This window comes from Euprymna scolopes, chromosome 15 (assembly GCF_053919585.1).
Source record: "Euprymna scolopes isolate OS-2025 chromosome 15, ASM5391958v1, whole genome shotgun sequence".
NCBI classification, from domain to species: Eukaryota; Metazoa; Mollusca; class Cephalopoda; order Sepiida; family Sepiolidae; genus Euprymna; species Euprymna scolopes.
Window position 1 is genome coordinate 27,934,231 of NC_136496.1, and position 16,356 is coordinate 27,950,586.

The 16,356-nt window shown below is 42.4% G+C and overlaps 87 non-coding genes across 87 annotated transcripts; all 87 read left to right on the forward strand.

Moving 5' to 3' along the window:
* Positions 1-114: 114 nt before the first annotated feature.
* Trnas-cga (transfer RNA serine (anticodon CGA)) lies at positions 115-196 on the forward strand. Its single transcript has one exon. It is a non-coding gene; the product is annotated as a tRNA-Ser (tRNA).
* A 222-nt stretch (positions 197-418) lies between these two features.
* Positions 419-500, forward strand: Trnas-cga (transfer RNA serine (anticodon CGA)). Its single transcript has one exon. It is a non-coding gene; the product is annotated as a tRNA-Ser (tRNA).
* A 70-nt stretch (positions 501-570) lies between these two features.
* On the forward strand, positions 571-652 carry Trnas-cga (transfer RNA serine (anticodon CGA)). The gene has a single exon. It is a non-coding gene; the product is annotated as a tRNA-Ser (tRNA).
* A 70-nt stretch (positions 653-722) lies between these two features.
* Positions 723-804, forward strand: Trnas-cga (transfer RNA serine (anticodon CGA)). Its single transcript has one exon. It is a non-coding gene; the product is annotated as a tRNA-Ser (tRNA).
* Positions 805-874: 70 nt separating this feature from the next.
* Positions 875-956, forward strand: Trnas-cga (transfer RNA serine (anticodon CGA)). Its single transcript has one exon. It is a non-coding gene; the product is annotated as a tRNA-Ser (tRNA).
* Positions 957-1,026: 70 nt separating this feature from the next.
* On the forward strand, positions 1,027-1,108 carry Trnas-cga (transfer RNA serine (anticodon CGA)). The gene has a single exon. It is a non-coding gene; the product is annotated as a tRNA-Ser (tRNA).
* Positions 1,109-1,178: 70 nt separating this feature from the next.
* On the forward strand, positions 1,179-1,260 carry Trnas-cga (transfer RNA serine (anticodon CGA)). Its single transcript has one exon. It is a non-coding gene; the product is annotated as a tRNA-Ser (tRNA).
* A 70-nt stretch (positions 1,261-1,330) lies between these two features.
* Positions 1,331-1,412, forward strand: Trnas-cga (transfer RNA serine (anticodon CGA)). Its single transcript has one exon. It is a non-coding gene; the product is annotated as a tRNA-Ser (tRNA).
* Positions 1,413-1,482: 70 nt separating this feature from the next.
* On the forward strand, positions 1,483-1,564 carry Trnas-cga (transfer RNA serine (anticodon CGA)). Its single transcript has one exon. It is a non-coding gene; the product is annotated as a tRNA-Ser (tRNA).
* Positions 1,565-1,634: 70 nt separating this feature from the next.
* Positions 1,635-1,716, forward strand: Trnas-cga (transfer RNA serine (anticodon CGA)). The gene has a single exon. It is a non-coding gene; the product is annotated as a tRNA-Ser (tRNA).
* Positions 1,717-1,786: 70 nt separating this feature from the next.
* Positions 1,787-1,868, forward strand: Trnas-cga (transfer RNA serine (anticodon CGA)). Its single transcript has one exon. It is a non-coding gene; the product is annotated as a tRNA-Ser (tRNA).
* A 67-nt stretch (positions 1,869-1,935) lies between these two features.
* Positions 1,936-2,017, forward strand: Trnas-cga (transfer RNA serine (anticodon CGA)). The gene has a single exon. It is a non-coding gene; the product is annotated as a tRNA-Ser (tRNA).
* Positions 2,018-2,087: 70 nt separating this feature from the next.
* Trnas-cga (transfer RNA serine (anticodon CGA)) lies at positions 2,088-2,169 on the forward strand. The gene has a single exon. It is a non-coding gene; the product is annotated as a tRNA-Ser (tRNA).
* Positions 2,170-2,239: 70 nt separating this feature from the next.
* On the forward strand, positions 2,240-2,321 carry Trnas-cga (transfer RNA serine (anticodon CGA)). The gene has a single exon. It is a non-coding gene; the product is annotated as a tRNA-Ser (tRNA).
* A 71-nt stretch (positions 2,322-2,392) lies between these two features.
* Trnas-cga (transfer RNA serine (anticodon CGA)) lies at positions 2,393-2,474 on the forward strand. The gene has a single exon. It is a non-coding gene; the product is annotated as a tRNA-Ser (tRNA).
* Positions 2,475-2,544: 70 nt separating this feature from the next.
* Trnas-cga (transfer RNA serine (anticodon CGA)) lies at positions 2,545-2,626 on the forward strand. Its single transcript has one exon. It is a non-coding gene; the product is annotated as a tRNA-Ser (tRNA).
* A 70-nt stretch (positions 2,627-2,696) lies between these two features.
* On the forward strand, positions 2,697-2,778 carry Trnac-aca (transfer RNA cysteine (anticodon ACA)). The gene has a single exon. It is a non-coding gene; the product is annotated as a tRNA-Cys (tRNA).
* Positions 2,779-2,848: 70 nt separating this feature from the next.
* Trnas-cga (transfer RNA serine (anticodon CGA)) lies at positions 2,849-2,930 on the forward strand. The gene has a single exon. It is a non-coding gene; the product is annotated as a tRNA-Ser (tRNA).
* A 70-nt stretch (positions 2,931-3,000) lies between these two features.
* Positions 3,001-3,082, forward strand: Trnas-cga (transfer RNA serine (anticodon CGA)). The gene has a single exon. It is a non-coding gene; the product is annotated as a tRNA-Ser (tRNA).
* Positions 3,083-3,152: 70 nt separating this feature from the next.
* Trnal-caa (transfer RNA leucine (anticodon CAA)) lies at positions 3,153-3,234 on the forward strand. Its single transcript has one exon. It is a non-coding gene; the product is annotated as a tRNA-Leu (tRNA).
* Positions 3,235-3,304: 70 nt separating this feature from the next.
* Positions 3,305-3,386, forward strand: Trnas-cga (transfer RNA serine (anticodon CGA)). Its single transcript has one exon. It is a non-coding gene; the product is annotated as a tRNA-Ser (tRNA).
* A 223-nt stretch (positions 3,387-3,609) lies between these two features.
* Positions 3,610-3,691, forward strand: Trnas-cga (transfer RNA serine (anticodon CGA)). Its single transcript has one exon. It is a non-coding gene; the product is annotated as a tRNA-Ser (tRNA).
* A 70-nt stretch (positions 3,692-3,761) lies between these two features.
* Trnas-cga (transfer RNA serine (anticodon CGA)) lies at positions 3,762-3,843 on the forward strand. Its single transcript has one exon. It is a non-coding gene; the product is annotated as a tRNA-Ser (tRNA).
* A 70-nt stretch (positions 3,844-3,913) lies between these two features.
* Trnac-aca (transfer RNA cysteine (anticodon ACA)) lies at positions 3,914-3,995 on the forward strand. The gene has a single exon. It is a non-coding gene; the product is annotated as a tRNA-Cys (tRNA).
* A 70-nt stretch (positions 3,996-4,065) lies between these two features.
* On the forward strand, positions 4,066-4,147 carry Trnas-cga (transfer RNA serine (anticodon CGA)). Its single transcript has one exon. It is a non-coding gene; the product is annotated as a tRNA-Ser (tRNA).
* Positions 4,148-4,217: 70 nt separating this feature from the next.
* On the forward strand, positions 4,218-4,299 carry Trnas-cga (transfer RNA serine (anticodon CGA)). The gene has a single exon. It is a non-coding gene; the product is annotated as a tRNA-Ser (tRNA).
* Positions 4,300-4,369: 70 nt separating this feature from the next.
* Positions 4,370-4,451, forward strand: Trnal-caa (transfer RNA leucine (anticodon CAA)). The gene has a single exon. It is a non-coding gene; the product is annotated as a tRNA-Leu (tRNA).
* Positions 4,452-4,521: 70 nt separating this feature from the next.
* Trnas-cga (transfer RNA serine (anticodon CGA)) lies at positions 4,522-4,603 on the forward strand. The gene has a single exon. It is a non-coding gene; the product is annotated as a tRNA-Ser (tRNA).
* Positions 4,604-4,673: 70 nt separating this feature from the next.
* Positions 4,674-4,755, forward strand: Trnas-cga (transfer RNA serine (anticodon CGA)). Its single transcript has one exon. It is a non-coding gene; the product is annotated as a tRNA-Ser (tRNA).
* A 75-nt stretch (positions 4,756-4,830) lies between these two features.
* Trnas-cga (transfer RNA serine (anticodon CGA)) lies at positions 4,831-4,912 on the forward strand. The gene has a single exon. It is a non-coding gene; the product is annotated as a tRNA-Ser (tRNA).
* A 70-nt stretch (positions 4,913-4,982) lies between these two features.
* Trnas-cga (transfer RNA serine (anticodon CGA)) lies at positions 4,983-5,064 on the forward strand. Its single transcript has one exon. It is a non-coding gene; the product is annotated as a tRNA-Ser (tRNA).
* A 70-nt stretch (positions 5,065-5,134) lies between these two features.
* On the forward strand, positions 5,135-5,216 carry Trnas-cga (transfer RNA serine (anticodon CGA)). Its single transcript has one exon. It is a non-coding gene; the product is annotated as a tRNA-Ser (tRNA).
* A 69-nt stretch (positions 5,217-5,285) lies between these two features.
* On the forward strand, positions 5,286-5,367 carry Trnas-cga (transfer RNA serine (anticodon CGA)). The gene has a single exon. It is a non-coding gene; the product is annotated as a tRNA-Ser (tRNA).
* Positions 5,368-5,437: 70 nt separating this feature from the next.
* On the forward strand, positions 5,438-5,519 carry Trnas-cga (transfer RNA serine (anticodon CGA)). The gene has a single exon. It is a non-coding gene; the product is annotated as a tRNA-Ser (tRNA).
* Positions 5,520-5,589: 70 nt separating this feature from the next.
* Positions 5,590-5,671, forward strand: Trnas-cga (transfer RNA serine (anticodon CGA)). The gene has a single exon. It is a non-coding gene; the product is annotated as a tRNA-Ser (tRNA).
* A 70-nt stretch (positions 5,672-5,741) lies between these two features.
* On the forward strand, positions 5,742-5,823 carry Trnal-caa (transfer RNA leucine (anticodon CAA)). The gene has a single exon. It is a non-coding gene; the product is annotated as a tRNA-Leu (tRNA).
* A 70-nt stretch (positions 5,824-5,893) lies between these two features.
* Positions 5,894-5,975, forward strand: Trnas-cga (transfer RNA serine (anticodon CGA)). The gene has a single exon. It is a non-coding gene; the product is annotated as a tRNA-Ser (tRNA).
* Positions 5,976-6,045: 70 nt separating this feature from the next.
* On the forward strand, positions 6,046-6,127 carry Trnas-cga (transfer RNA serine (anticodon CGA)). Its single transcript has one exon. It is a non-coding gene; the product is annotated as a tRNA-Ser (tRNA).
* Positions 6,128-6,197: 70 nt separating this feature from the next.
* Trnas-cga (transfer RNA serine (anticodon CGA)) lies at positions 6,198-6,279 on the forward strand. Its single transcript has one exon. It is a non-coding gene; the product is annotated as a tRNA-Ser (tRNA).
* Positions 6,280-6,349: 70 nt separating this feature from the next.
* Trnas-cga (transfer RNA serine (anticodon CGA)) lies at positions 6,350-6,431 on the forward strand. Its single transcript has one exon. It is a non-coding gene; the product is annotated as a tRNA-Ser (tRNA).
* A 70-nt stretch (positions 6,432-6,501) lies between these two features.
* Trnas-cga (transfer RNA serine (anticodon CGA)) lies at positions 6,502-6,583 on the forward strand. Its single transcript has one exon. It is a non-coding gene; the product is annotated as a tRNA-Ser (tRNA).
* A 69-nt stretch (positions 6,584-6,652) lies between these two features.
* Positions 6,653-6,734, forward strand: Trnal-uaa (transfer RNA leucine (anticodon UAA)). Its single transcript has one exon. It is a non-coding gene; the product is annotated as a tRNA-Leu (tRNA).
* A 70-nt stretch (positions 6,735-6,804) lies between these two features.
* On the forward strand, positions 6,805-6,886 carry Trnas-cga (transfer RNA serine (anticodon CGA)). Its single transcript has one exon. It is a non-coding gene; the product is annotated as a tRNA-Ser (tRNA).
* Positions 6,887-6,956: 70 nt separating this feature from the next.
* Positions 6,957-7,038, forward strand: Trnas-cga (transfer RNA serine (anticodon CGA)). Its single transcript has one exon. It is a non-coding gene; the product is annotated as a tRNA-Ser (tRNA).
* Positions 7,039-7,108: 70 nt separating this feature from the next.
* Trnas-cga (transfer RNA serine (anticodon CGA)) lies at positions 7,109-7,190 on the forward strand. Its single transcript has one exon. It is a non-coding gene; the product is annotated as a tRNA-Ser (tRNA).
* A 70-nt stretch (positions 7,191-7,260) lies between these two features.
* On the forward strand, positions 7,261-7,342 carry Trnas-cga (transfer RNA serine (anticodon CGA)). The gene has a single exon. It is a non-coding gene; the product is annotated as a tRNA-Ser (tRNA).
* A 70-nt stretch (positions 7,343-7,412) lies between these two features.
* On the forward strand, positions 7,413-7,493 carry Trnas-cga (transfer RNA serine (anticodon CGA)). Its single transcript has one exon. It is a non-coding gene; the product is annotated as a tRNA-Ser (tRNA).
* A 70-nt stretch (positions 7,494-7,563) lies between these two features.
* On the forward strand, positions 7,564-7,645 carry Trnas-cga (transfer RNA serine (anticodon CGA)). Its single transcript has one exon. It is a non-coding gene; the product is annotated as a tRNA-Ser (tRNA).
* A 70-nt stretch (positions 7,646-7,715) lies between these two features.
* Trnas-cga (transfer RNA serine (anticodon CGA)) lies at positions 7,716-7,797 on the forward strand. The gene has a single exon. It is a non-coding gene; the product is annotated as a tRNA-Ser (tRNA).
* Positions 7,798-7,867: 70 nt separating this feature from the next.
* Positions 7,868-7,949, forward strand: Trnas-cga (transfer RNA serine (anticodon CGA)). Its single transcript has one exon. It is a non-coding gene; the product is annotated as a tRNA-Ser (tRNA).
* Positions 7,950-8,171: 222 nt separating this feature from the next.
* Positions 8,172-8,253, forward strand: Trnas-cga (transfer RNA serine (anticodon CGA)). Its single transcript has one exon. It is a non-coding gene; the product is annotated as a tRNA-Ser (tRNA).
* A 70-nt stretch (positions 8,254-8,323) lies between these two features.
* Trnas-gga (transfer RNA serine (anticodon GGA)) lies at positions 8,324-8,405 on the forward strand. The gene has a single exon. It is a non-coding gene; the product is annotated as a tRNA-Ser (tRNA).
* Positions 8,406-8,475: 70 nt separating this feature from the next.
* Trnas-cga (transfer RNA serine (anticodon CGA)) lies at positions 8,476-8,557 on the forward strand. Its single transcript has one exon. It is a non-coding gene; the product is annotated as a tRNA-Ser (tRNA).
* A 70-nt stretch (positions 8,558-8,627) lies between these two features.
* Trnas-gga (transfer RNA serine (anticodon GGA)) lies at positions 8,628-8,709 on the forward strand. Its single transcript has one exon. It is a non-coding gene; the product is annotated as a tRNA-Ser (tRNA).
* A 70-nt stretch (positions 8,710-8,779) lies between these two features.
* Trnas-cga (transfer RNA serine (anticodon CGA)) lies at positions 8,780-8,861 on the forward strand. The gene has a single exon. It is a non-coding gene; the product is annotated as a tRNA-Ser (tRNA).
* Positions 8,862-9,083: 222 nt separating this feature from the next.
* On the forward strand, positions 9,084-9,165 carry Trnas-cga (transfer RNA serine (anticodon CGA)). The gene has a single exon. It is a non-coding gene; the product is annotated as a tRNA-Ser (tRNA).
* A 70-nt stretch (positions 9,166-9,235) lies between these two features.
* Positions 9,236-9,317, forward strand: Trnas-cga (transfer RNA serine (anticodon CGA)). The gene has a single exon. It is a non-coding gene; the product is annotated as a tRNA-Ser (tRNA).
* A 70-nt stretch (positions 9,318-9,387) lies between these two features.
* Trnas-cga (transfer RNA serine (anticodon CGA)) lies at positions 9,388-9,469 on the forward strand. Its single transcript has one exon. It is a non-coding gene; the product is annotated as a tRNA-Ser (tRNA).
* Positions 9,470-9,529: 60 nt separating this feature from the next.
* Trnas-cga (transfer RNA serine (anticodon CGA)) lies at positions 9,530-9,611 on the forward strand. The gene has a single exon. It is a non-coding gene; the product is annotated as a tRNA-Ser (tRNA).
* A 657-nt stretch (positions 9,612-10,268) lies between these two features.
* On the forward strand, positions 10,269-10,350 carry Trnas-cga (transfer RNA serine (anticodon CGA)). The gene has a single exon. It is a non-coding gene; the product is annotated as a tRNA-Ser (tRNA).
* A 70-nt stretch (positions 10,351-10,420) lies between these two features.
* Positions 10,421-10,502, forward strand: Trnas-cga (transfer RNA serine (anticodon CGA)). Its single transcript has one exon. It is a non-coding gene; the product is annotated as a tRNA-Ser (tRNA).
* A 70-nt stretch (positions 10,503-10,572) lies between these two features.
* On the forward strand, positions 10,573-10,654 carry Trnas-cga (transfer RNA serine (anticodon CGA)). Its single transcript has one exon. It is a non-coding gene; the product is annotated as a tRNA-Ser (tRNA).
* A 507-nt stretch (positions 10,655-11,161) lies between these two features.
* Trnas-cga (transfer RNA serine (anticodon CGA)) lies at positions 11,162-11,243 on the forward strand. The gene has a single exon. It is a non-coding gene; the product is annotated as a tRNA-Ser (tRNA).
* A 70-nt stretch (positions 11,244-11,313) lies between these two features.
* Positions 11,314-11,395, forward strand: Trnas-cga (transfer RNA serine (anticodon CGA)). The gene has a single exon. It is a non-coding gene; the product is annotated as a tRNA-Ser (tRNA).
* Positions 11,396-11,465: 70 nt separating this feature from the next.
* On the forward strand, positions 11,466-11,547 carry Trnas-cga (transfer RNA serine (anticodon CGA)). The gene has a single exon. It is a non-coding gene; the product is annotated as a tRNA-Ser (tRNA).
* Positions 11,548-11,617: 70 nt separating this feature from the next.
* Positions 11,618-11,699, forward strand: Trnas-cga (transfer RNA serine (anticodon CGA)). Its single transcript has one exon. It is a non-coding gene; the product is annotated as a tRNA-Ser (tRNA).
* A 70-nt stretch (positions 11,700-11,769) lies between these two features.
* On the forward strand, positions 11,770-11,851 carry Trnas-cga (transfer RNA serine (anticodon CGA)). Its single transcript has one exon. It is a non-coding gene; the product is annotated as a tRNA-Ser (tRNA).
* Positions 11,852-11,921: 70 nt separating this feature from the next.
* Trnas-cga (transfer RNA serine (anticodon CGA)) lies at positions 11,922-12,003 on the forward strand. The gene has a single exon. It is a non-coding gene; the product is annotated as a tRNA-Ser (tRNA).
* A 70-nt stretch (positions 12,004-12,073) lies between these two features.
* Positions 12,074-12,155, forward strand: Trnas-cga (transfer RNA serine (anticodon CGA)). The gene has a single exon. It is a non-coding gene; the product is annotated as a tRNA-Ser (tRNA).
* Positions 12,156-12,662: 507 nt separating this feature from the next.
* Trnas-cga (transfer RNA serine (anticodon CGA)) lies at positions 12,663-12,744 on the forward strand. Its single transcript has one exon. It is a non-coding gene; the product is annotated as a tRNA-Ser (tRNA).
* Positions 12,745-12,814: 70 nt separating this feature from the next.
* Positions 12,815-12,896, forward strand: Trnac-aca (transfer RNA cysteine (anticodon ACA)). Its single transcript has one exon. It is a non-coding gene; the product is annotated as a tRNA-Cys (tRNA).
* A 69-nt stretch (positions 12,897-12,965) lies between these two features.
* On the forward strand, positions 12,966-13,047 carry Trnas-cga (transfer RNA serine (anticodon CGA)). The gene has a single exon. It is a non-coding gene; the product is annotated as a tRNA-Ser (tRNA).
* Positions 13,048-13,268: 221 nt separating this feature from the next.
* Positions 13,269-13,349, forward strand: Trnas-cga (transfer RNA serine (anticodon CGA)). Its single transcript has one exon. It is a non-coding gene; the product is annotated as a tRNA-Ser (tRNA).
* Positions 13,350-13,419: 70 nt separating this feature from the next.
* On the forward strand, positions 13,420-13,501 carry Trnas-cga (transfer RNA serine (anticodon CGA)). Its single transcript has one exon. It is a non-coding gene; the product is annotated as a tRNA-Ser (tRNA).
* Positions 13,502-13,571: 70 nt separating this feature from the next.
* Positions 13,572-13,653, forward strand: Trnas-cga (transfer RNA serine (anticodon CGA)). Its single transcript has one exon. It is a non-coding gene; the product is annotated as a tRNA-Ser (tRNA).
* Positions 13,654-13,723: 70 nt separating this feature from the next.
* On the forward strand, positions 13,724-13,805 carry Trnas-cga (transfer RNA serine (anticodon CGA)). Its single transcript has one exon. It is a non-coding gene; the product is annotated as a tRNA-Ser (tRNA).
* A 70-nt stretch (positions 13,806-13,875) lies between these two features.
* Trnas-cga (transfer RNA serine (anticodon CGA)) lies at positions 13,876-13,957 on the forward strand. The gene has a single exon. It is a non-coding gene; the product is annotated as a tRNA-Ser (tRNA).
* A 70-nt stretch (positions 13,958-14,027) lies between these two features.
* Trnas-cga (transfer RNA serine (anticodon CGA)) lies at positions 14,028-14,109 on the forward strand. Its single transcript has one exon. It is a non-coding gene; the product is annotated as a tRNA-Ser (tRNA).
* A 60-nt stretch (positions 14,110-14,169) lies between these two features.
* Positions 14,170-14,251, forward strand: Trnas-cga (transfer RNA serine (anticodon CGA)). Its single transcript has one exon. It is a non-coding gene; the product is annotated as a tRNA-Ser (tRNA).
* A 507-nt stretch (positions 14,252-14,758) lies between these two features.
* On the forward strand, positions 14,759-14,840 carry Trnas-cga (transfer RNA serine (anticodon CGA)). Its single transcript has one exon. It is a non-coding gene; the product is annotated as a tRNA-Ser (tRNA).
* Positions 14,841-14,910: 70 nt separating this feature from the next.
* On the forward strand, positions 14,911-14,992 carry Trnas-cga (transfer RNA serine (anticodon CGA)). Its single transcript has one exon. It is a non-coding gene; the product is annotated as a tRNA-Ser (tRNA).
* Positions 14,993-15,061: 69 nt separating this feature from the next.
* Trnas-cga (transfer RNA serine (anticodon CGA)) lies at positions 15,062-15,144 on the forward strand. The gene has a single exon. It is a non-coding gene; the product is annotated as a tRNA-Ser (tRNA).
* A 70-nt stretch (positions 15,145-15,214) lies between these two features.
* Trnas-cga (transfer RNA serine (anticodon CGA)) lies at positions 15,215-15,296 on the forward strand. The gene has a single exon. It is a non-coding gene; the product is annotated as a tRNA-Ser (tRNA).
* A 70-nt stretch (positions 15,297-15,366) lies between these two features.
* Trnas-cga (transfer RNA serine (anticodon CGA)) lies at positions 15,367-15,448 on the forward strand. Its single transcript has one exon. It is a non-coding gene; the product is annotated as a tRNA-Ser (tRNA).
* A 70-nt stretch (positions 15,449-15,518) lies between these two features.
* Trnas-cga (transfer RNA serine (anticodon CGA)) lies at positions 15,519-15,600 on the forward strand. The gene has a single exon. It is a non-coding gene; the product is annotated as a tRNA-Ser (tRNA).
* A 507-nt stretch (positions 15,601-16,107) lies between these two features.
* Positions 16,108-16,189, forward strand: Trnas-cga (transfer RNA serine (anticodon CGA)). Its single transcript has one exon. It is a non-coding gene; the product is annotated as a tRNA-Ser (tRNA).
* Positions 16,190-16,259: 70 nt separating this feature from the next.
* Trnas-cga (transfer RNA serine (anticodon CGA)) lies at positions 16,260-16,341 on the forward strand. Its single transcript has one exon. It is a non-coding gene; the product is annotated as a tRNA-Ser (tRNA).
* The last annotated feature ends 15 nt before the right edge of the window (positions 16,342-16,356 follow it).

Genomic DNA, 16,356 nt, shown 5'->3' on the forward strand with positions numbered 1-16,356 from the left:
ACCAATGGGCAATGCCCGCACAGGTTTGAATCCTGTTCGTAGCGATGTACTTTTATAAGCTTTGGTAATTAATATACACTACTGCTCAAATGTTTATTTTGATGTGCGACAGCAGCTGCGATGGCCGAGTGGTTAAGGCGTTGGACTCGAAATCCAATGGGCAATACCCACACAGGTTCGAATCCTGTTCGTAGCGATTTAGTTTTATAAACTTTGGTAATTAATATACACGAATCCTACCATGTTTATTTTGATATGCGACAGTAGCTGCGATGGCCGAGTGGTTAAGGCGTTGGACTCGAAATCCAATGGGCAATGCCCGAAACGCTTCGAATCCTGTACGTAGCGATTTACTTTTATAAACTTTGCCAATTAATATACACTAATTCTCTCATGTTTATTTAGGAATGCGGCAGTAGCTACGATGGCCGAGAGGTTAAGGCTTTGGACTCGAAATCCAATGGGCAATGCCCGCACAGATTCCATTCCTGTTCGTAGCGATTTACTTTTATAAACTTTGGTATTTAATATACACTAACGCTCAAATGTTTATTTTGATGTGCGACAGCAGCTGCGATGGCCGAGTGGTTAAGGCGTTGGACTCGAAATCCAATGGGCAATGCTTGCACAGGTTCGAATCCCGTTCGTAGCGATTTAGTTTAATAAAATTAGGTAATTAATATACAGTAACGCTCAAATCTTTATTTTGATGTGCGACAGCAGCTGCGAAGGCCGGGTGGTTAAGGCGTTGGACTCGAAATCCAATGGGCAATGCCCGCACCGGTTCGAATCCTGTTCGTAGCGATTTACTTTTATAGACTTTGGTGATTAATATACACTAACGCTCAAATGTTTATTTTTATGTTTGACAGCAGCTGCGATGGCCGAGTGGTTAAAGCGTTGGACTCGAAATCCAATGGGCAATGCCCGCACAGGTTCGAATCCTGTTCGTAGCGATTTACTTTTATAAACTTTGGTAATTAATATACACTAAAGCTCAAATGTTTATTTTGATGTGCGACAGCAGCTGCGATGGCCGAGTGGTGAAGGTGTTGGACTCGAAATCCAATGGGCAATGCCCGCACAGGTTCGAATCCTGTTCGTAGCGTTTTACTTTTATAAACTTTGGTAATTAAAATACACTAACGCTCAAAAGTTTATTTTGATGTGCGACAGCAGCTGCGATGGCCGAGTGGTTAAGGCGTTGGACTCGAAATCCAATGGGCAATGCCCGCACAGGTTCGAATCCTGTACGTAGCGATTTACTTTCATAAACTTTGATAATTAATATACACTAACGCTCAAATGTTTATTTTGATGTGCGACAGCAGCTGCGGTTGCCGAGTGGTTAAGGCGTTGGACTCGAAATCCAATGGGCAATGCCCGCACAGGTTCGAATCCTGTTCGTAGCGATTTACTTTTATAAACTTTAGTAATTAATATACGCTAACGCTCAAATGTTTACTTTGATGCGCGACAGCAGCTGCGATGGCCGAGTGGTTAAGGCGTTGGACTCGAAATCCAATGGGCAATGCCCGCACAGGTTCGAATGCTGTTCGTAGCGATTTACTTTTATAAACTTTGGTAATTAATATACACTAACGCTCAAATGTTTATTTTGATGTGCGACAGCAGCTGCGATGGCCGAGTGGTTAAGGCGTTGGACTCGAAATCCAATGGGCAATGCCCGCACAGGTTCGAATCCTGTTCGTAGCGATTTACTTTTATACACTTTGGTGATTAATATACACTAACGCTCAACTGTTTATTTTGATGTGTGACAGCAGCTGCGATGGCCGAGTGGTTATGGCGTTGGACTCGAAATCCAATGGGCAATGCCCGCACAGGATCGAATCCTGTTCGTAGCGATTTACTTTTATAAACTTTGGTAATTAATATACACTAACGCTCAAATGTTTTTGATGTGCGACAGCAGCTGCGATGGCCGAGTGGTTAAGGCGTTGGACTCGAAATCCAATGGGCAATGCCCGCACAGGTTCGAATCCTGTTCGTAGCGATTTAATTTTATAAACTTTGGTAATTAATATACACTAACGCTCAAATGTTTATTTTGATGTGCGACAGCAGCTGCGATGGCCGAGTGGTTAAGGCGTTGGACTCGAAATCCAATGGGCAATGCCCGCACAGGTTCGAATCCTGTTCGTAGCGATTTACTTTTATAAACTTTGGTAATTAATATACACTAATGCTCAAATGTTTATTTTGATGTTCGACAGCAGCTGCGATGGCCGAGTGGTTAAGGCGTTGGACACGAAATCCAATGGGCAATGCCCGCACAGGTTCGAATCCATTTCGTAGCGATTTACTTTTATAAACTTTGGTAATTAATATACACTTACGGTCAAATTTTTTTTTTGTATGTGCGACAGCAGCTGCGATGGCCGAGTGGTTAAGGCGTTGGACTCGAAATCCAATGGGCAATGCCCGCACAGGTTCGAATCCTGTTCGTAGCGATTTACTTTTATACACTTTGGTGATTAATATACACTAACGCTTAAATGTTTATTTTGATGTGTGACAGCAGCTGCGATGGCCGAGTGGTTAAGGCGTTGGACTCGAAATCCAATGGGCAATGCCCGCACAGGTTCGAATCCTGTTCGTAGCGATTTACTTTTATAAACTTTGGTAATTAATATACACTAACGCTCAAATGTTTATTTTGATGTGCGACAGCAGCTGCGATGGCCGAGTGGTTAAGGCGTTGGACTACAAATCCAATGGGTAATGCCCGCACAGGTCAAAATCCTGTTCGTAGCGATTTAATTTTATAAACTTTGGTAATTAATATACACTAACGCTCAAATGTTTACTTTGATGTGCGACAGCAGCTGCGCTGGCCGAGTGGTTAAGGCGTTGGACTCGAAATCCAATGGGCAATGCCCGCACAGGTTCGAATCCTGTTCGTAGCGATTTACTTTTATAAACTTTGGTAATTAATATACACTAATGGTCAAATGTTTACTTTGATGTTCGACAGCAGCTGCGATGGCCGAGTGGTTAAGGCGTTGGACTCGAAATCCAATGGGCAATGCCCGCACAGGTTCGAATCCTGTTCGTAGCGATTTACATTTATAAACTTTGGTAATTAATATACACTAACGCTCAAATGTTTATTTTGATGTGCGACAGCAGCTGCGATGGCCGAGTGGTTAAGGCGTTGGACTCAAAATCCAATGGGCAATGCCCGCACAGGTTCGAATCCTGTTCGTAGCGATTTAATTTTATAAACTTTGGTAATTAATATACACTAACGCTCAAATGTTTACTTTGATGTGCGACAGCAGCTGCGATGGCCGAGTGGTTAAGGCGTTGGACTCGAAATCCAATGGGCAATGCCCGCACAGGTTCGAATCCTGTGCGTAGCGATTTACTTTTATAAACTTTGGTAATTAATATACACTAATGCTCAAATGTTTATTTTGATGTTCGACAGCAGCTGCGATGGCCGAGTGGTTAAGGCGTTGGACACGAAATCCAATGGGCAATGTCCGCACAGGTTCGAATCCATATCGTTGCGATTTACTTTTATAAACTTTGGTAATTAATATACACTTACGGTCAAATTTTTTTTTTGTATGTGCGACAGCAGCTGCGATGGCCGAGTGGTTAAGGCGTTGGACTCGAAATCCAATGGGCAATGCCCGCACAGGTTCGAATCCTGTTCGTAGCGATTTACTTTTATACACTTTGGTGATTAATATACACTAACGCTTAAATGTTAATTTTGATGTGTGACAGCAGCTGCGATGGCCGAGTGGTTAAGGCGTTGGACTCGAAATCCAATGGGCAATGCCCGCACAGGTTCGAATCCTGTTCGTAGCGATTTACTTTTATAAACTTTGGTAATTAATATACACTAACGCTCAAATATTTATTTTGATGTGCGACAGCAGCTGCGATGGCCGAGTGGTTAAGGCGTTGGACTACAAATCCAATGGGTAATGCCCGCACAGGTTAAAATCCTGTTCGTAGCGATTTAATTTTATAAACTTTGGTAATTAATATACACTAACGCTCAAATGTTTACTTTGATGTGCGACAGCAGCTGCGATGGCCGAGTGGTTAAGGCGTTGGACTCGAAATCCAATGGGCAATGCCCGCACAGGTTCGAATCCTGTTCGTAGCGATTTACTTTTATAAACTTTGGTAATTAATATACACTAATGCTCAAATGTTTATTTTGATGTTCGACAGCAGCTGCGATGGCCGAGTGGTTAAGGCGTTGGACTCGAAATCCAATGGGCAATGCCCGCACAGGTTCGAATCCTGTTCGTAGCGATTTACATTTATAAACTTTGGTAATTAATATACACTAACGCTCAAATGTTTATTTTGATGTGCGACAGCAGCTGCGATGGCCGAGTGGTTAAGGCGTTGGACTCAAAATCCAATGGGCAATGCCCGCACAGGTTCGAATCCTGTTCGTAGCGATTTAATTTTATAAACTTTGGTAATTAATATACACTAACGCTCAAATGTTTACTTTGATGTGCGACAGCAGCTGCGATGGCCGAGTGGTTAAGGCGTTGGACTCGAAATCCAATGGGCAATGCCCGCACAGGTTCGAATCCTGTGCGTAGCGATTTACTTTTATAAACTTTGGTAATTAATATACACTAATGCTCAAATGTTTATTTTGATGTTCGACAGCAGCTGCGATGGCCGAGTGGTTAAGGCGTTGGACACGAAATCCAATGGGCAATGCCCGCACAGGTTCGAATCCATTTCGTAGCGATTTACTTTTATAAACTTTGGTAATTAATATACACTTACGGTCAAATTTTTTTTTTTTTTTTATGTGCGACAGCAGCTGCGATGGCCGAGTGGTTAAGGCGTTGGACTCGAAATCCAATGGGCAATGCCCGCACAGGTGCGAATCCTGTTCGTAGCGATTTACTTTTATAAATTTTGGTAAATAATATACACTAAAGCTCAAATGTTTATTTTGATGTGCGACAGCAGCTGCGATGGCCGAGTGGTTAAGGCGTTGGACTCGAATTCCAATGGGCAATATCCGCACAGGTTCGAATCCTGTTCGTAGCGATTTACTTTTATAAACTTTGGTAATTAAAATACACTAACGCTCAAAAGTTTATTTTGATGTGCGACACAAGCTGCGATGGCCGAGTGGTTAAGGCGTTGGACTCGAAATCCAATGGGCAATGCCCGCACAGGTTCGAATCGTGTACGTAGCGATTTATGCTATAAACTTTGATAATTAATATACACTAACGCTCAAATGTTTATTTTGATGTGCGATAGCAGCTGCGGTGGCCGAGTGGTTAAGGCGTTGGACTCGAAATCCAATGGGCAATGCCCGCACAGGTTCGAATCCTGTTCGTAGCGATTAACTTTTATAAACTTTGGTAATTAATATACACAAATGCTCTAATGGTTATTTTGATGTGCGACAGCAGCTGCGATGGCCGAGTGGTTAAGGCGTTAGAGTCGAAATCCAATGGGCAATGCCCGCACAGGTTCGAATGCTGTTCGTAGCCATTTACTTTTATAAACTTTGGTAATTAATATACACTAACGCTCAAATGTTTATTTTGATGTGCGACAGCAGCTGCGATGGCCGAGTGGTTAAGGCGTTCGATTCGAAATCCAATGGGCAATGCCCGCACAGGTTCGAATCCTGTTCGTAGCGATTTAATTTTATAAACTTTGGTAATTAATATACACTAACGCTCAAATGTTTACTTTGATGTGCGACAGCAGCTGCGATGGCCGAGTGGTTAAGGCGTTGGGCTCAAAATCCAATGAGCAATGCCCGCACAGGTTCGAATCCTGTTCGTAGCGATTTACTTTTATAAACTTTGGTAATTAATATACACTAAAGCTCAAATGTTTATTTTGATGTGCGAGAGCAGCTGCGATGGCCGAGTGGTTAAGGCGTTGGACTCGAAATCCAATGGGCAATGCCCGCACAGGTTCGAATCCTGTTCGTAGCGATTTACTTTTATAAACTTTGGTAATTAAAATACACTAACGCTCAGAAGTTTATTTTGATGTGCGACAGCAGCTGCGATGGCCGAGTGGTTAAGGCGTTGGACTCGAAATCCAATGGGCAATACCCGCAAAGGTTCGAATCCTGTTCGTAGCGATTTACTTTTATAAACTTTGATAATTAATATACACTAACGCTCAAATGTTTACTTTGATGCGCGACGGCAGCTGCGATGGCCAAGTGGTTAAGGCGTTGGACTCGAAATCCAATGGGCAATGCCCGTACAGGTTCGAATCCTGTTCGTAGCGATTTACTTTTATAAACTTTGGTAATTAATATACACTAACGCTCAAATGTTTATTTTGATGTGCGACAGCAGCTGCGATGGCCGAGTGGTTAAGGCGTTGGACTCGAAATCCAATGGGCAATGCCCGCACAGGTTCGAATCCTGTTCGTAGTGATTTACATTCATAAACTTTGGTATTTAATATACACTAGAGGTAAAATGTTTATTTTGATGTGCGACAGCAGCTGCGATGGCCGAGTGGTTAAGGCGTTGGACTCGAAATCCAATGGGCAATGCCCGCACAGGTTCGAATCCTGTTCGTAGCGATTTACTTTTATAAACTTTGGTAAATAAATACACTAACGCTCAAAAGTTTATGTTGATGTGCGACAGCAGCTGCGATGGCCGAGTGGTTAAGGCGTTGGACTTAAAATCCAATGGGCAATGCCCGAACAGGTTCGAATCCTGTTCGTAGCGATTTACTTTTATAAACTTTGGTAATTAATATACACTAACGCTCAAATGTTTATTTTGATGTGCGACAGCAGCTGCGATGGCCGAGTGATTAAGGCGTTGGACTCGAAATCCAATGGGCAATGCCCGCACAGGTTCGAATCCTGTTCGTAGCGAATTACTTTTATAAACTTTGGTAATTAATATACACTAACGCTCAAATGTATATTTTGATGTGCGACAGCAGCTGCGATGGCCGAGTTGTTAAGGCGTTGGACTCGAAATCCAATGGGCAATGCCAGCACAGGTTCGAATCCTGTACGTAGCGATTTACTTTTATAAACTTTGATAATTAATATACACTAACGCTCAAATGTTTATTTTGATGTGCGACAGCAGCTGCGGTGGCCGAGTGGTTAAGGCGTTGGACTCGAAATCCAATGGGCAATGCCCGCACAGGTGCGAATCCTGTTCGTAGCGATTTACTTTTATAAACTTTGGTAATTAATATACATTAACGCTCAAATGTTTACTTTGATGCGCGACAGCAGCTGCGATGGCCGAGTGGTTAAGGCGTTGGACTCGAAATCCAATGGGCAATGCCCGCACAGGTTGGAATGCTGTTCGTAGCGATTTACTTTTATAAACTTTCGTAATTAATATACACTAACGCTCAAATGTTTATTTTGTTGTGCGACAGCAGCTGCGATGGCCGAGTGGTTAAGGCGTTGGACTCGAAATCCGATGGCAATGCCCGCACAGGTTCGAATCTTGTTCGTAGCGATTTACTTGTATAAACTTTGGTAATTAATATATACTAACGCTCAAATGTTTATTTTGATGTGCGACAGCAGCTGCGATGGTCGAGTGGTTAGGGCGTTGGACTCGAAATCCAATGGGCAATGCCCGTACAGGTTCGAATCCTGTTCGTAGCGATTTACTTTTATAAACTTTGGTAATTAATATACACTAAATCTCAAATGTTTACTTTGATGTGCGAAAGCAGCTGCGATGGCCGAGTGGTTAAGGAGTTGGACTCGAAATCCAATGGGCAATGCCCGCACAGGTTCGACTCCTGTTCGTAGCGATTTACTTTTATAAACTTTGGTAATTAATATACACTAACGCTCAAATGTTTATTTTGATGTGCGACAGAAGCTGCGATGGCCGAGTGGTTAAGGCGTTGGTCTCGAAATCCAATGAGCAATGCCCGCACAGGTTCGAATCCTGTTCGTAGCGATTTACTTTTATAAACTTTGGTAATTAATATACACTAACGCTCAAATGTTTACTTTGATGTGCGACAGCAGATGACATGGCCGAGTGGTAAAGGCGTTGGACTCGAAATCCAATGGGCAATGCCCGCACAGGTTCGAATCCTGTTCGTAGTGATGTACTTTTATAAACTTTGGTAATTAATATACACTAACGCTCATATGTTTATTTTGATGTGCGATAGCAGCTGCGATGGCAGAGTGGTTAAGGCGTTGGACTCGAAATCCAATGGGCAATGCCCGCACAGGTTCGAATCCTGTACGTAGCGATTTACTTTTATAAACTTTGGTAATTAATATACACTAACGCTCAAATGTTTACTTTGATGTGCCACAGCAGCTGCGATGGCCGAGTGGTAAAGGCGTTGGACTGGAAATCCAATGGGAAATTCCCGTACAGGTTCGAATCCTGTTCGTAGCGATTTACTTTTATAAACTTGGGTAATTAATATACACTAACGCTCTAATGTTTATTTTGATGTGCGACAGCAGCTGCGATGGCCGAGTGGTTAAGGCGTTAGAGTCGAAATCCAATGGGCAATGCCCGCACAGGTGCGAATCCTGTTCGTAGCGATTTACTTTTAGAAACTTTGGTAAATAATATACACTTACGCTCAAATGTTTATTTTGATGTGCGACAGCAGCTGCGATGGCCGAGTGGTTAAGGCGTTGGACTGGAAATCCAATGGGAAATTCCCGTACAGGTTCGAATCCTGTTCGTAGCGATTTACTTTTATAAACTTGGGTAATTAATATACACTAACGCTCAAATGTTTATTTTGATGTGCGACAGCAGCTGCCATGGCCGAGTGGTTAAGGCGTTGGACTCGAAATCCAATGGGCAATGCCCGCAAAGGTTCGAATCCTGTTTGCAGCGATTTACTTTTATAAACTTTGGTAATTAATATACACTAACGCTCAAAAGTTTATTTTGATGTGCGACAGCACTTGCGAAGGCCGAGTTGTTAAGGCGGTGGACTCGAAATCCAATGTGCAATGCCCGTACAGGTGCGAATCCCGTTCGTAGCAATTTACTTTTATAAACTTTGGTAATTAATATACACTAACGCTCAAATGTTTATTTTGATGTGCGACAGCAGCTTCGATGCCCGAGTGGTTAAGGCGTTGGACTCGAAATCCAATGGGCAATACCCGCACAGGTTCGAATCCTGTTCGTAGCGATTTACTTTTATAAACTTTGGTAATTAATATACACTAACGCTCAAATGTTTATTTTGATGTGCGACAGCAGCTGCGATGGCCGAGTGGTTAAGGCGCTAGACTCGAAATCCAATGTGCAATGCCCGCACAGGTTCGAATCCTGTTCGTAGCGATTTACTTTTATAAATTTTGGTAATTAATATACACTAACGCTCAAATGTTTATTTTGATGTGCGACAGCAGCTGCGATGGCCGAGTGGTTAAGGCGTTGAACTCGAAATCCAATGGACAATGCCCGCACAGGTTCGAATCCTGTTCGTAGCGATTTACTTTGGTAATTAATATACACTAACGCTCAAATGTTTATTTTGATGTTCGACAGCAGCTGCGATGGCCGAGTGGTTAAGGCGTTGGAGTCGAAATCCAATGGGCAATGCCCTCACAGGTTCGAATCCTGTTCGTAGCGATTTACTTTTATAAACTTTGGTAATTAATATACACTAATGCTCAAATGTTTATTTTGGTGTGCGACAGCAGCTGCGATGGCCGAGTGGTTAATGCATTTGACTCGAAATCCAATGGGCAATCCTGTTCGTAGCGATTTACTTTTATAAATATTGGTAATTAATATACACTAATACTCTCAAGTTTATTTTGACATGCGACGGCAGCTGCGATGGGCGAGTGGTTAAGGCGTTGGAGTCGAAGTACAATGGGGAATACGCTCACAGGTTCGAATCCTGTTCGTAGCGATTTACTTTTATAAATTTTGGCAATTAATATACACTAATCGTCTCATGTTTATTTTGATATGCAACAGTTGGTACGATGGCAGAGTGGTTTAGGCGTTGGACTCGAAATCCGATGGGCAATGCCCGAACAGGTTCGAATCCTCTTCGTCGCAATGTATTTTATAAGCTTTGTTAATTAATATACACTAATGCTCAAATGTTTATATTGATGTGCGACAGCAGCTGCGATGGCCGAGTCGTTAAGGCGTTGGACTCGAAATCCAATGGGCAATACCCACACAATCGAATCCTGTTCGTAGCGATTTAGTTTTATACACTTTGGCAATTAATATACACGAATCCTATCATGTTTATTTTGATATTCGACAGCAGCTGCGATGGCCGAGTGGTTAAGGCGTTGGACTCGAAATCCAATGGGCAATGCCCGAACAGGTTCGAATCCTGTTCGTAGCGATTTACTTTTATAAACTTTGGTAATTAATATACACTAACGCTCAAATGTTTATTTTGATGTGCGACAGCAGCTGCGATGGCCGAGTGGTTAATGCGTTGGACTCGAAATCCAATGGGCAATGCCCGCACAGGTTCGAATCCAGTTTGTAGCGATTTACTTTTATATACATTGGTAATTAATATACACTAACGCTCAAATGTTTATTTTGATGTGCGACAGCAGCTGCGATGGCCGAGTGGTAAGGGCGTTGGAGTCGAAATCCAATGGGCAATGCACTCACAGGTTCGAATCCTGTTCGTAGCGATTTACTTTTATAAACTTTGGTAATTAATATACACTAACGCTCAAATGTTTATTTTGGTGCGCGACAGCAGCTGCGATGGCCGAGTGGTTAATGCATTTGACTCGAAATCCAATGGGCAATCCTGGTCCTAGCGATTTACTTTTATAAACATTGGTAATTAATATACACTAATACTCTCAAGTTTATTTTGACATGAAACGGCAGCTGCGATGGGCGAGTGGTTAAGGCGTTGGAGTCGAAGTACAATGGGGAATACGGTCACAGGTTCGAATCCTGTTCGTAGCGATTTACTTTTATAAATTTTGGCAATTAATATACACTTATCGTCTCATGTTTATTTTGATATGCAACAGTAGGTACGATGGCACAGTGGTTTAGGCGTTGGACTCGAAATCCGATGGGCAATGCTCGAACAGGTTCGACTCCTCTTCGTCGCAATGTATTTTATAAGCTTTGTTAATTAATATACACTAATGCTCACATGTTTATTTTGATGTGCGACAGCAGCTGCGATGGCCGAGTGGTTAAGGCGTTGGACTCGAAATCCAATGGGCAATACCCACACAGGTTCGAATCCTGTTCGTAGCGATTTAGTTTTATAAACTTTGGCAATTAATATACACGAATCCTATCATGTTTATTTTGATATCCGACAGCAGCTGCGATGGCCGAGTGGTTAAGGCGTTGGACTCGAAATCCAATGGGCAATGCCCGTACAGGTTCGAATCCTGTTCGTAGCGATTTACTTTTATAAACTTTGGTAATTAATATACACTAACGCTCAAATGTTTATTTTGATGTGCGACAGCAGCTGCGATGGCCGAGTGGTTAAGGCGTTGGACTCGAAATCCAATGGGCAATGCCCGCACAGGTTCGAATCCTGTTTGTAGCGATTTACTTTTATATACTTTGGTAATTAATATACACTAACGCTCAAATGTTTATTTTGATGTTCGACAGCAGCTGCGATGGCCGAGTGGTTAAGGCGTTGGAGTCGAAATCCAATGGGCAATGCCCGCACAGGTTCGAATCCTGTTTGTAGCGATTTACTTTTATATACTTTGGTAATTAATATACACTAACGCTCAAATGTTTATTTTGATGTGCGACAGCAGCTGCGATGGCCGAGTGGTTAAGGCGTTGGACTCGAAATCCAATGGGCAATGCCCGCACAGGTTCGAATCCTGTTCGTAGCGATTTACTTTTATAAACTTTGGTAATTAATATACATTAACGCTCAAATGTTTATTTTGATGGTCGACAGCAGCTGCGATGGCCGAGTGGTTAAGGCGTTGGACTCGAAATCCAATGGGCAATGCCAGCACAGGTTCGAATCCTGTACGTAGCGATTTACTTTTATTAACTTTGATAATTAATATACACTAACGCTCAAATGTTTATTTTGATGTGCGACAGCAGCTGCGGTGGCCGAGTGGTTAAGGCGTTGGACTCGACTTCCAATGGGCAATGCCCGCACATGTTCGAATCCTGTTCGTAGCGATTTAGTTTTATAAAATTTGGTAATTAATATGCACTAATGCTCAAATGTTTATTTTGGTGTGCGACAGCAGCTGCGATGGCCGAGTGGTTAATGCATTTGACTCGAAATCCAATGGGCAATCCTGTTCGTAGCGATTTACTTTTATATACATTGGAAATTAATATACACTAATACTCTCAAGTTTATTTTGACATGCGACGGCAGCTGCGATGGGCGAGTTGTTAAGGCGTTGGAGTCGAAGTACAATGGGGAATAGGCTCACAGGTTCGAATCCTGTTCGTAGCGATTTACTTTTATAAATTTTGGCAATTAATATACACTAATCGTCTCATGTTTATTTTGATATGCAACAGTAGGTACGATGGCACAGTGGTTTAGGCGTTGGACTCGAAATCCGATGGGCAATGCCCGAACAGGTTCGAATCCTCTTCGTCGCAATGTATTTTATAAGCTTTGTTAATTAATATATACTAATGCTCACATGTTTATTTTGATGTGCGACAGCAGCTGCGATGGCCGAGTGGTTAAGGCGTTGGACTCGAAATCCAATGGGCAATACCCACACAGGTTCGAATCCTGTTCGTAGCGATTTACTTTTAAAAACTTTGGCAATTAATATACACGAATTCGCTCATGTTTATTTTGATATGCGACAGTAGCTACGATGGCCGAGTGGTTAAGGCTTTGGACTACAAAACCAATGGGCAATCCCCGCACAGGTTCGAATCCTGTTCGTAGCGATTTACTTTTATAAACTTTGGCAATTAATATACACTAAACTCAAATGTTTATTTTGATGTGCGACAGCAGCTGCGATGGCCGAGTGGTTAAGGCGTTGGACTCGAAATCCAATGGGCAATGCCCGCACAGATTCGAATCCTGTTCGTAACGACTTACTTTTATAAACTTTGGTAATTAATATACACTAACGCTCAAATGTTTATTTTGATGTGCGACAGCATCTGCGATGGCCGAGTGGTTGAGGCGTTGGACTCGAAATCCAATGAGCAATGCCGCACAGGTTCACCCCCTGTTCGTAACGATTTACTTTTATAAACTTTAGTAATTAATATACACTAATTCTCATATGTTTATTTTGATGTGCGACAGCAGCTGCGATGGCCGAGTGGTTAAGGCGTTGGACTCGAAATCCAATGGCAATGCCCGCACAGGTTCGAATCCTGTTCGTACCGATTTACTTTTATAAACTTTGGTAATTAATATACACTAAAGCTCAAATGTTTATTTTGATGTGCGACAGCAGCTGCGATGGCCGAGTGGTTAAGGCGTTGGACTCGAAATCCAATGGGCAATGCCTGCACAGGTTCGAATCCTGGTCGTAGCGATTTACTTTTATAAACTTTGGTAATTAAAATACACTAACGCTCAACAGTTTATGTTGATGTGCGACAGCAGCTGCGATGGCCGAGTGGTTAAGGCGTTGGACTCGAAATCCAATGGGCAATGCCCGAACAGGTTCGAATCCTGTTCATAGCGATTTATTTTTTTAAACTTTGGTAATTAATATACATTAACGCTCAAATGTTTATTTTGATGGTCGACAGCAGCTGCGATGGCCGAGTGGTTAAGGCGTTGGACTCGAAATCCAATGGGCAATGCCAGCACAGGTTCGAATCCTGTACGTAGCGATTTATTTTAATTAACTTTGATAATTAATATACACTAACGCTCAAATGTTTATTTTGATGTGCGACAGCAGCTGCGGTGGCCGAGTGGTTAAGGCGTTGGACTCGACATCCAATGGGCAATGCCCGCACAGGTTAGAATCCTGTTCGTAGCGATTTACTTTTATAAACTTTGGTAATTAATATACACTAACGCTCAAAAGTTTATGTTGATGTGCGACAGCAGCTGCGATGGCCGAGTGGTTAAGGCGTTGGACTCGAAATCCAATGGGCAATGCCCGCACAGGTTCGAATCCTGTTCGTAGCGATTTACTTTGGTAATTAATATAAACTAACGCTCAAATGTTTATTTTGATGTTCGACAGCAGCTGCGATGGCCGAGTGGTTAAGGCGTTGGAGTCGAAATCCAATGGGCAATGCCCTCACAGGTTCGAATCCTGTTCGTAGCGATTTACTTTTATAAACTTTGGTAATTAATATACACTAAAGCTCAAATGTTTATTTTGGTGTGCGACAGCAGCTGCGATGGCCGAGTGGTTAATGCATTTGACTCGAAATCCAATGGGCAATCCTGTTCGTAGCGATTTACTTTTATAAACATTGGTAATTAATATACACTAATACTCTCAAGTTTATTTTGACATGCGACGGCAGCTGCGATGGGCGAGTGGTTAAGGCGTTGGAGTCGAAGTACAATGGGGAATACGGTCACAGGTTCGAATCCTGTTCGTAGCGATTTACTTTTATAAATTTTGGCAATTAGTATACACTAATCGTCTCATGTTTATTTTGATATGCAACAGTAGGTACTATGGCACAGTGGTTTAGGCGTTGGACTCGAAATCCGATGGGCAATGCCCGAACAGGTTCGAATCCTCTTCGTCGCAATGTATTTTATAAGCTTTGTTAATTAATATACACTAATGCTCAAATGTTTATTTTGATGTGCGACAGCAGCTGCGATGGCCGAGTGGTTAAGGCGTTGGACTCGAAATCCAATGGGCAATACCCACACAGGTTCGAATCCTGTTCGTAGCGATTTAGTTTTATAAACTTTGGCAATTAATATACACGAATCCTATCATGTTTATTTTGATATCCGACAGCAGCTGCGATGGCCGAGTGGTTAAGGCGTTGGACTCGAAATCCAATGGGCAATGCCCGCACAGGTTCGAATCCTGTTCGTAGCGATTTACTTTTATAAACTTTGGTAATTAAAATACACTAACGCTCAAAAGTTTATTTTGATGTGCGACAGCACTTGCGAGGGCCGAGTGGTTAAGGCGTTGGACTCGAAATCCAATGGGCAATGCCCGTACAGGTTCGAATCCTGTTCGTAGCGATTTACTTTTATAAACTTTGGTAATTAATATACACTAACGCTCAAATGTTTATTTTGATGTGCGACAGCAGCTGCGATGGCCGAGTGGTTAAGGCGTTGGACTCGAAATCCAATGGGCAATGCCCGCACAGGTTCGAATCCTGTTTGTAGCGATTTACTTTTATATACTTTGGTAATTAATATACACTAACGCTCAAATGTTTATTTTGATGTTCGACAGCAGCTGCGATGGCCGAGTGGTTAAGGCGTTGGAGTCGAAATCCAATGGGCAATGCCCTCACAGGTTCGAATCCTGTTCGTAGTGATTTACTTTTATAAACTTTGGTAATTAATATACACTAACGCTCAAATATTTACATTGATGTGCGACAGCAGCTGCGATGGCCGAGTGGTTAAGGCGTTGGACTCGAAATCCAATGGGCAATGCCCGCACAGGTTCGAATCCTGTTCGTAGCGATTTAGTTTTATAAAATTTGGTAATTAATATGCACTAATGCTCAAATGTTTATTTTGGTGTGCGACAGCAGCTGCGATGGCCGAGTGGTTTATGCATTTGACTCGAAATCCAATGGGCAATCCTGTTCGTAGCGATTTACTTTTATAAACATTGGTAATTAATATACACTAATACTCTCAAGTTTATTTTGACATGCGACGGCAGCTGCGATGGGCGAGTGGTTAAGGCGTTGGAGTCGAAGTACAATGGGGAATACGCTCACAGGTTCGAATCCTGTTCGTAGCGATTTACTTTTATAAATTTTGGCAATTAATATACACTAATCGTCTCATGTTTATTTTGATATGCAACAGTAGGTACGATGGCACAGTGGTTTAGGCGTTGGACACGAAATCCGATGGGCAATGTCCGAACAGGTTCGAATCCTCTTCGTCGCAATGTATTTTATAAGCTTTGTTAATTAATATACACTAATGCTCACATGTTTATTTTGATGTGCGACAGCAGCTGCGATGGCCGAGTGGTTAAGGCGTTGGACTCGAAATCCAATGGGCAATACCCACACAGGATCGAATCCTGTTCGTAGCGATTTACTTTTATAAACTTTGGCAATTAATATACACTAATTCTCTCATGTTTATTTTGATATGCGACAGTAGCTACGATTGCCGAGTGGTTAAGGCTTTGGACTCGAAATCCAATGGGCAATTCCCGCACAGGTTCGAATCCTGTTCGTAGCGATTTACTTTTATAAA